Genomic DNA, 9,893 nt, shown 5'->3' with positions numbered 1-9,893 from the left:
GAGTAGCTGGGACTACAGGCGCCCACCACTATGCCCGGCTAATTTTTTGTATTTTTTTTAGTAGAGACGGGATTTCACCATGTTAGCCAGGATAGTCTCGATCTCCTGACCTCGTGACCCACCCGGCTCGGCCTCCCAAAGTGCTGGGATTACAGGCATAAGCCACCACGCCTACAAACAGTTTCTAAACCATCTCTCCATCCTCATATCTAGCCATTTTTTCCCATTTGTCTACAAAGCTGACATACTTGCCCAAAATTTGGACACCCGATACTGCCATCTTCCCCCTTTTATTGGACAGATTTAACTATTCTCGGATAAGACATTCAAAGAAACCAATGCCACCACCCTTCCTTGAATGTCTCATCCAGGAATAGTCAAGTCTGTCCAAAAAAAGGAAAATGAAGTGGGTCGGATGTGATTCATTTTTGTCGGCAATTGTGGTGGCATAGCTGTTAAAAGTGCATACTATCAAGTTAGGAAAAGCAGATTTGAATCTCACATCCAACACTCAACAACCCAAGTAGACTTTGGGGATGGCACATGACAACTGTCAGCTGGCCTCATCTGTTAAATAAGTACGTTACCTTTTTTTTTTTTTTTTTTTTTTTTGAGATGGAGTCTCACTCTGTGTCCCAGGCTAGAGTGCAGTGGTGCGATCTCAGCTCACTGCAACCTCCGCCTCCCAGGTTCAAGCGATTCTCCAGCCTCTGCCTCCCCAGGAGCTGCGATTACAGGTGCCCACCACCACGTCCAGCTATTTTTTTGTATTTTTAGTAGAGACGGGGTTTCATCATGTAGCCATGCTGGTCTCAAACTCCTAGCTTCAAGTGATTCACCTGCCTCGTGATCCGCCCGCCTTCGCCTCCCAAAGTGCTGAGATTACAGGCGTGAACCACTGCACCCGGCTCATTACTTTAGTAGCAAAGATCGCAATTACCTCTGCACCAACTAATGATCCCCAACTTGCCAATTGCTTCTGGAGAATCAGCTGTGCTTAATTGGTGGTTTTTTTTTTTTTTTTTTTTTTTCCCTCCAGAAAGGGGTCTCCTCATGTGACATCCCTCTGGCTTAATTTAAGGCCAGGGCAGGCCTAGCTTTTATTCCTGCTCACCACGGGGTAGAGAGGAAAACTTTCTTTGCAGTTCAGGAGCGGACACTGTGTGTTTTCACGTCATTCTCCAGGAGGTGGGCAAGTCTCTGGCCTGTGACTGGCATTTTTTTTCTCTAGGGCTTGTGGCTGTCATGGACAATGGCAGGCTGAAGGGGGCTGGGAAGAGTTGAGGGAGGAAGGCAGGGTGTAAGTGGCCTGGAAAGAAGGAAGGAAGCCTAAGTTTGAAGTGGGTGAGAAAAATGAAGATAAGTGCCTTGGTAATTTCTATAAACAGAATTGCACAGTATGTACTCTCCTATGACTGGTTTCTTTCGTGCAATGTAATGTTTTTGAAATTCACATTTGTTTGTTTGTTTTTTTCTGAGATAGGGTCTTGCTGTGTTGCCCAGGCTGGAGTACAGTGGCATAATCATAGCTCACCGCAGCCTTTATCTCCAGGGCTCAAGCATTCCTCCCACCTCAGCTTCCCGAGTAACTGAGACCACAGGCATGTGCCACCATGCCCAGCTAACTTAAATTTTGATTTCTATTTTTTGCTGGGTGCAGTGGCTCATTTCTGTAATCTCAACACTTTGAGATTACCAAAAAAAAAAAAAAAAAAAAAAAAAAAAAAAAAGCTGGGTGTGGTGGTGCATGCCTGTAGTCTCAGCTACTACTTGGGAGCCTGAGGCGGGAGGATTGCTTGAGCCTGGAGGTTGAGGCTGCGGTGAGCTACGATCGCACCCCTGCATACCAGCCTGGGTGTGAGAACAAGACCCTGCCTTTAAAAAAGAAAGTTGATGACCCCTGTGTATAATATTCCATGTGAATAAGTAACTATCTGTTCTACTATTGATCATGCGGTCTTCAGCTTTTGGCTACTGTGAGTAAACTACTATGAACATTTCTTGTTCGTATCAATTGGTAGATATATACACTCATTCCAGGCATGGGATTGGTGGGTCCTGGTCAGCAGTAGACATGGCTTTAGTAAATGTTGCCAAATCATTTTCCAAAGTGGCCATACCATTTGAGACTTCCTCCAGCAACATAGAAGAGTTCTGGTTTTGCCAACCCCGGGAAAAAAAATTTGTTTCATTTGCGTGTGCGTGTGAGGGTGATACTGTATTGAGGTTTGAGTTTGCATTTCCCTGATGACTAATGAAGTTGAGCAGCTTCCCACGTTAGCCTTGGCCATCTGGGCATCCTCTTTTGTGAAGTGCCTGTTTAGCTCTTTTAGCCACTAAGTAAAAAAGTGATTGTCTGTCATTAAATTGAAGGAGTTCTATATGTATTATAGGTATGACGTATGTCTGTGGCTTTTTTTTTTTTTGAGATGGAGTCTTGCTCTGTCATCCAGGCTGGAGTGCCGTGGCGCGATCTCGGCTCACTGCAACCTCCGCCTCCTGGGTCAAGCAATTCTTCCGCCTCAGCCTCCCAAGTTGCTGGGATTACTGGCGCCCACTACTGTGCCTGGCTAATTTCTGTATTTTTAGTAGAGGCAGGGTTTCACCATGTTGGCCAGGCTGGTCTCAAACTCTTGACCTCGTGATCCACCCGCCTCAGCCTCCCAAAGTGCTGTGATTACAGGTGTAAGCCACCATGCCTGGCCATCTGTGGCCTCCTTTTCAAAGGCATCTTTGGATGAACCAAAACTCATCTTCAGCTGGGAGTGGTGGCTCACACCTGTTATCCCAGCACTTTGGGAGGCCAAGGTGGAAGAGTCACTTGAGGCCAGGAAGTCGAGACCTGCCTGGGCAACATAGTGAGACCCTGTGTCGACAAAAAAAAAAAAAAAAAAAAATTAGCCGGGTGTGGTGGTACATACCTATAGCCCCAGCTACTAGCTACTCTGGAGGCTGAGGTGAGAGGATCACTTGAGCCCAGGAGTTCAATATTGCAGTAAGCTGTGATTGTGCCACTACACTCCAAGCTGGGAGACAGATCCTCTCTCAAAAAACAAAACAAAACCCAAAAACTCCTTTTCATAGAGTCCAGCATATTTTCTTTTATGACTAATGTACTTTGTGTCCTGCTGAAGAAACGCTTGCCTGTCCACAAGTCACATAGCTGTTCTGTGTTTTATTTCAAAAGCTTTCTTGACTTTGCTTTTGTATTTAGATATGCAAGGTGTCTGAGCTGTGTGTTTTGTTTTTGTTTTTGTTTGAGACAGGGTCTTACTGTCACCCAGGTGGGAGCACAGTGGTGTGATCACGGCTCATTGCAGCCTCAACCTCTTTGGGCTCAGGTGATCCTCCCAACTCAGCCTCCAGAGTAGCTGGGACTACAGGTGCCTGCCGCCGTGTCCAGCTAATTTTTTTTTTTTTTTTTTTTGAGAGGGAGTTTTGCTCTTGTTGCCCAGGCTGGAGTGCAATGGCGTGATCTCAGATCTCAGCTCACTGCAACCTCTGCCTCTCAGGTTCAAGCGATTCTCCTACCTCAGCCTCCCAAGTAGCTGGGATTACAGGCATGCGCCACCATGCCCAGCTAATTTTGTATTTTTAGTGGAGAAGGGGTTTCACCATGTTGGTCGGGCTGGTCTTGAACTCCTGACCTCAGGCGATCTAGCTTGTCTAATTTTTATATTTTTTTGTAGAGACAGTCTTGTCATGTTGCCCAGGCTGGTCTTGAACTCCTGGACTCAAGCAAATCTGCCTGCCTCATCCTCCCAGATTGCTGGGATTACAGGTGTGAGCCACTGCCCAGCCTGTTGGTAATTTTTTTTTTTTTTTTTTTTTTTTTGAGACAGAGTCTCGCGCTGTCGCCCAGGCTGGAGTGCGGTGGCCGGATCTCAGCTCACTGCAAGCTCCACCTCCCAGGTTCACGCCATTCTCCTGCCTCAGCCTCCCAAGTAGCTGGGACTACAGACGCCCTCCACCACGCCTGGCTATTTTTTTGTATTTTTTAGTAGAGATGGGGTTTCACTGTGTTAGCCAGGATGGTCTCGATCTCCTGACCTCGTGATCCACCTGCCTCGGCCTCCCAAAGTGCTGGGATTACAGGCTTGAGCCACCGTGCCCGGCCACCTGTTGGTAATTTTGATGGATATTTGTAAACTGAGCATTTAATGTGGGGAGAACGGGCGTCATACCCTCTCTCATCTGTGTAGGGCTCCATAATGCTTTATTGGGTGCTAACTATATCCTGGGTGCTTTGCTAGGCACTGGGCATCGGTGGGGGTATGGCTGACATAAATCTCAAAATATATGATCAACAGCTGGGGTAAAGGCTCTGAAGGAAAGGGCTTGGCTTCTAAAAGACTATGGAACAGAGACCTGAAAGGGCCAGGGGAGGTTAGGAAAGGCTCCTTGAGGGAGGTCACGGCTGAGCCACAATAGGGAGGATAATTGTAGATTATCCAAGCAGGAGAACCGAGCATGTAGAATAGGACTTTCCAAGCTAAGGATACAGCACATGCAGAAGCCTTGCAATACATATCTCTGGCTGCATTAACAACAAGCCTCAAACCTCAGTGGCTCAGAACAACACCCAGGCATTATATCCTGTGGTTTCTGCGGGCTGGGAATTTGGGAGCAGCTCTCTTAGGGGTCTTTTATGAGGTTACAGTCAGATATCATCCAGGGTTCCACTCATCTGCAGGTCAGATGGGGGCTGGAGTGCTGCTACCTCCAATGTGGCTTACTCACCTGGCTGATAAATTGGTTTCTCTTCCTATGGGCCTCCCTGCAGGGCTGCTTGAGCATCCTTACAATATGGCAGCTGGTTTCCCAGGGAATGAAAGGTGGTGCTGCAGTGCCTTTTATGATCTAGCCTTGGAAGTCACTCACCTTCCCTTGGCCACATAAACTGACCATGACTATGGAAGAAGGGAGAAGGCTTGGCAGGGTATGAATACCAAGAGGCAAGAGACATCGAGGGCCTTCTTGGAGGCTGGCCACCATAGGTCTTAGGCAGAAAGAGGCTGGGACTGTCCATAATGTGGCTCAGCTGGAGTGGGTTAATAGGTGGGTGGCAGGAGATGAAAGGACAGGACGGGGCTGGGCACTGAGGCCTTGTGGGCTGCAGTGGAGAGGGTGGGCTTGGGTTTATCCTAAGATCCCTGAGAAGTCATTCAGGGGCATTCAGTGAGGTAGGGAGGAGCTAACATGATCAGATCTGGATTCTGACGAACTTCCTCCATGGTGAATGGATGGTGAAGGGGCCAAGTAGCAGCCCAGGAACGAGGCTGGGCAGGCATCCAGGAGAAAGGTGAGGGTGACCTGGGCCAGGGGCCCAGGAGGAGCAGATCAGTTGACTCAAGGGCTCTTTGAAGGAAAAACCCGCAGGGCTTGGCAGCAAGCCTCTTGTGATCCCAACAGAGAGCTGTCCGCCTGCTCAAAGGCTCCATGAGGAGTAGGCGGCTCTACCCAGCACACACTATGGGACTTGGGTTTCTGCAGATCTGGTTCCTGGCTTGGGCAAGTCACTTGAGCCTGGAGAGAGTACTTCTGAGGCCCTTCCGGGGTGAGGGTGGTAAAGTGTCCCCATTGTTACTGAGTGCTGCTGTTCCTGCCCAGGGCCTCTGATGGGCCTAGCACTGAGCACGGTGTCTGGGATGACTCAGCTTCAGCCTTCTGACTGACCGTGGCTCAGGACATGTGGCCAGCTCTCCACCAGTCCTTGTGCTCGGGGCTGCCTGGACCTCGGTTAGACTGATCTCTGGGCCTCTCCTAGCCTTCCTGGAATGTGGCCTGGGAAGCAAGGAGCTATGACCTGGCAGATCTTTCCTTTTCATTTAATTTTTTTCTTTTTGGTGGGGACAGAGTCTTGTTCTGTCGCCCAAGGTGGAGTGCAGTGGCCTGATCTTGGCTCACTGCAACCTCCACCTCCCAGGTTCAAGCGATTCTTGCACCTCAGCCTCCTGAGTAGCTGAAATTACAGGCGCCTGCTACCATGCCCAGCTCATTTTTGTATTTTTAGTAGAGACGAGGGTTCACCGTGGTGGCCAGGCTGGTCTCGAACACCTGACCTCAAGTGATCCACTTGTGTTGGCCTCCCAAGGTGCTGGGATTATAGGTATGAGCCACCATGACCGGCCTAGATTTATTTTTTGTTTTTTAGAGATGTGGTCTTGCTCTGTCGCCCAGGCTGGAGTGCAGTAGCACGATTATAGCTCACTGCAGCCTCAAACTCCTGTCCTTAAGCAATCCTGCCTCAGCTTCCCAAAGCGCCAGGATCACAGGCATGAGCCACCATGCCTGGCCTGGCAAGTCTGTCTTGTGGCATGTTAGTGAATGTGACTTTGGAGGCTGAGAGGTGGAGGCAGAGTGAATGCCCACAAAATCAGTACGTGTTTTCTTCTAGAGGTTCCACTTCCTTCTCTCAGGTAAGGCGTGAGCCACTGCACCCGGCCTTTGGTCTTTCTTTTCTTTTCTCCTTCCTTTCTTTTCTCTTTCTTTCTCTGAGATCTTTCTCTCTCTGAGATCTTTCTCTCTCTGAGATCTCTTTTTCTCTTTTTTTCTCTCTCTTTCTCTTTTTCTTTTTCTTTCTCTTTCTTTCTCTCTTTTTCTTTCTCTTTCTCTCTTTCTGTCTGTCTGTCTCTGTCTCTCTGTCTCTTTCTGTCTCTCTTTGTCTCTCTTTCTCTTTCTCTGTCTCTCTTTCTCTGTCTCTCTCTTTCTCTCTGTCGCTGTGTCTCTCTGTGTCTCTCTCTCTGTGTCTCTCTCTCTGTGTCTCTGTGTCTCTTTCTGTGTCTCTTTCTGTGTCTCTTTCTGTGTCTCTTTCTGTGTCTCTTTCTCTGTGTGTGTGTCTGTTTCTCTCTGTGTGTGTCTGCTTCTCTCTGTGTGTCTCTCTCTCTGTGTGTCTCTGTGTGTGTGTGTCTCTCTGTCTCTGTCTCTCTCTGTGTCTCTGTCTCTCTCTCTCTCTTTCTCTTTCTTGATAGAATGTCACTCTGTTGCCCAGGCTGGAGTACAGTGGCACAATCTCAGCTCACTGCAACCTCTGCCTCCCGAGTTCAAGCGATTCTCCTGCCTCAGCCTCCCAAGTAGCTGGGATTACAGGTGTGCACCACCACACCCAGCTAATTTTCATATTTTTAGCAGAGATGAGGTTTAACCATTTTGGCCAGGCTGGTCTCAAACTTCACCTCAATTGATCCACCTGCCTCGTCCTCCCAAAGTGCTGGGTTTACAGCCATGAGCCACCGCACCTGATCCTTTGTTTGAGATTTCTAGTGTTCAAGTGAACAAAGCAAATGATCCAGGAATTGGAGACAAACCTAGGTTTGTAACTTGATCTGGTTTGGGGTTCTGTTTGTAAAATGGAAATGACACTGTTGTTGTGGGGAAAACAACTTTACTTTTTTTGTTTTGAGACAGGGTCTCGCTCTGTCGCCCAGGTTGGAGTGCAGTGATGTGATCTCAGCTCACTGCAACCTCCACCTCCCAGGTTACGACAATTTTTGAGGTTTTTTTTTTTTTTTTTTTTTTGAGACAGAATTTCCCTCTGTCGCCCAGGCTGGAGTGCAGTGGCCTGATCTTGGCTCACTGCAACCTCCGCCTCCTGGGTTCAATCAATTTTCCTGCCTCAGTCTTGTGGGTAGCTGGGACTACAGGTGCACGCCACCATGCCTGGCTAATTTTCGTATTTTTAGTAGAGACAGGGTTTCACCATGTTGACCAGGCTGGTCTTGACGGCTAACCTCAGGTGATCTGTCCACCTCAGCCTCCCAAAGTGCTGGGATTACAGGTGTGAACCACCATGCCTGGCCTAATTTTTGTGTTTTTAGTAGAGATGGAGTTTCACCATGTTGGCCAGGCTGGTCTCGAACTCCTGACCTCAGGTAATCCATCTGCCTTGGCCTCACAAACTGCTGGGATTACAGGTGTCAAGCCACCACGCCTGGCCTCGTGTTCTATATGTTAATTCAACCTATATTTGCATTCCTCTGGAGCTTGTAGTCTGTGGAGGGGTCAGCATACTAAGGCCTGAAGGCCAAATTTGGCTGGCCATCTGTTTTTATAAAGTTTTACTGGAACACAGTCATACCTACTCATTTACATATTGATGATGACTGTTTCTGCACTTTGATGATGGCAGGGTTGAGTAGTTGGGGCATAGAATGTGTGGCTCATGAAACCTGAAATATTTATCTGGTTCTTTACAGAAAACGTGTGCCAACCCCTGCTTTGTTCTTGTGGGGCAGACAGATTACAATAGATAGTAAATAAGAAAATCTCAGGCTGGGCACAGTGGCTCACGCCTGTAATCCCAACACTATGGGAGGTGGAGGCAGATCACCTGAGGTCAGGAGTTCGAGACCTGCCTGGCCAACATGGTGAAACCCCATCTCTACTAAAAAAATACAAAAAGTTAGCCAGCTGTGGTGGTGGGCGCCTGTAGTCCCAGCTACTCTGGAGGCGAGGCAGGAGAATCACTTGAACCTGGAAGATAGAGGTCACAGTGAGCCAAGGTTGTGCCACTGCACTCCAGCCTGGGTGACAGAGCAAGACTCTAAGGGGAAAAAAAAAAGAATCTTTGACAGTGGTAAATGCTACGAAGAAACAGTAATAGTAAAGCATGACTCGGCGGGTAAAGGTTACTCTCCAGTGGTCTGGGGAAGCCTGTTTTGAGGCAATGTTGAGCTGTGTGAATCTTCCAGAAGGCTGATTTGGGCAGAAGTAGCAGCAAAAACAAAGGCTTTGGGGCACTTAAGAACTTGAGAGGCCGGGGCAGTGGCTCATACTTGTAATCCCAACACTTTGGGAGGCTGAGGCAGGAGAATCGCTTGTGCCCAGGAGTTCAAGACCAGCCTGGGCAACATAGTGTCTCTACCAAAAACAAAAACAAACAAAAAAAAACTAGTCAGACATGGTGATGTGTTCCTGTAGTCCCAGCTACTTGGGAGGCTGAGGGGGGATGATTGCTTGAGCCCAGGAGTTGGAGGCTGCAGTGAGCTGTGATTGCACCACTACACTCCAGCATGGGCAACAGAATGAGACCCTGTCTCAAAAATACAAAATTAAAATAAAGCTAGGCTGGGTACAGTGGCTCATGCCTGTAATCCTAGCACTTTGGGAGGCCGAGGTAGGCGGATCACTTGAGGTTGGGAGTTGGAGACCAGCCTGGCTAACATGGTGAAACTCTGTCTCCACTAAAAATACAAAAATTAACCGGGCGTGGTGGTACGTGCCTGTAATCCCAGCTACTCGGGAGTCTGGGGTAGGAGAATCGCTGGAACCCAGTAGGCAGAGGCTGCAGTGAGCCAAGATGACACCACTGCATTCCAGCCTGGGGAAGAAGAGTGAAACTCCGTCTCAAAAAACAACAATGAAAAAAACCCAAAACTGGTGCTCAGTGAAGGGAGGAATAAAACTCACCGAGCAGGACCCCATAAAAATAACAAAATGCTTAGATTTTATTTCAAGAACAATGGGAAGTTCTGGAAGGTTTTAGTGGCGAAGAAGGGGATGGCATGTTCCAGTTTATTTTTGTAAACATTTCTCAGAGCCAGGTGTAGGGGCTCATGCCTGTAATTCCCAGTGCTTTGGGAGGCTAAGGTGGGAGGATTGCTTGAGCCCAGGAGTTTGAGGCTGTAGTGAGCTATGATCGTGTCACTGTACTCCAGCCTGCGGTGACAGTGAGACCCCAGCTGGGGGGTGGTTGTTGTTGTTGTTGTTGTTGTTGTTGTTGTTTTTTAAAAAAAGGCCGGACACATAGCTCACGCCTGTAATTCCAGCACTTTGGGAGGCTGAGGTGGGTGGGATCACTTGAGGTCAGGTGTTTGAGACAAGCCTGGCCAACATGGTGAAACCCCATCTCTACTAAAAATACAAAAAATTAGCTGGACATGGTGGCTCGTTCC

This window comes from Mandrillus leucophaeus, unplaced genomic scaffold (genome assembly GCF_000951045.1).
Source record: "Mandrillus leucophaeus isolate KB7577 unplaced genomic scaffold, Mleu.le_1.0 Scaffold112, whole genome shotgun sequence".
NCBI classification, from domain to species: Eukaryota; Metazoa; Chordata; class Mammalia; order Primates; family Cercopithecidae; genus Mandrillus; species Mandrillus leucophaeus.
Note: the sequence above shows the minus strand (reverse complement) of the source record.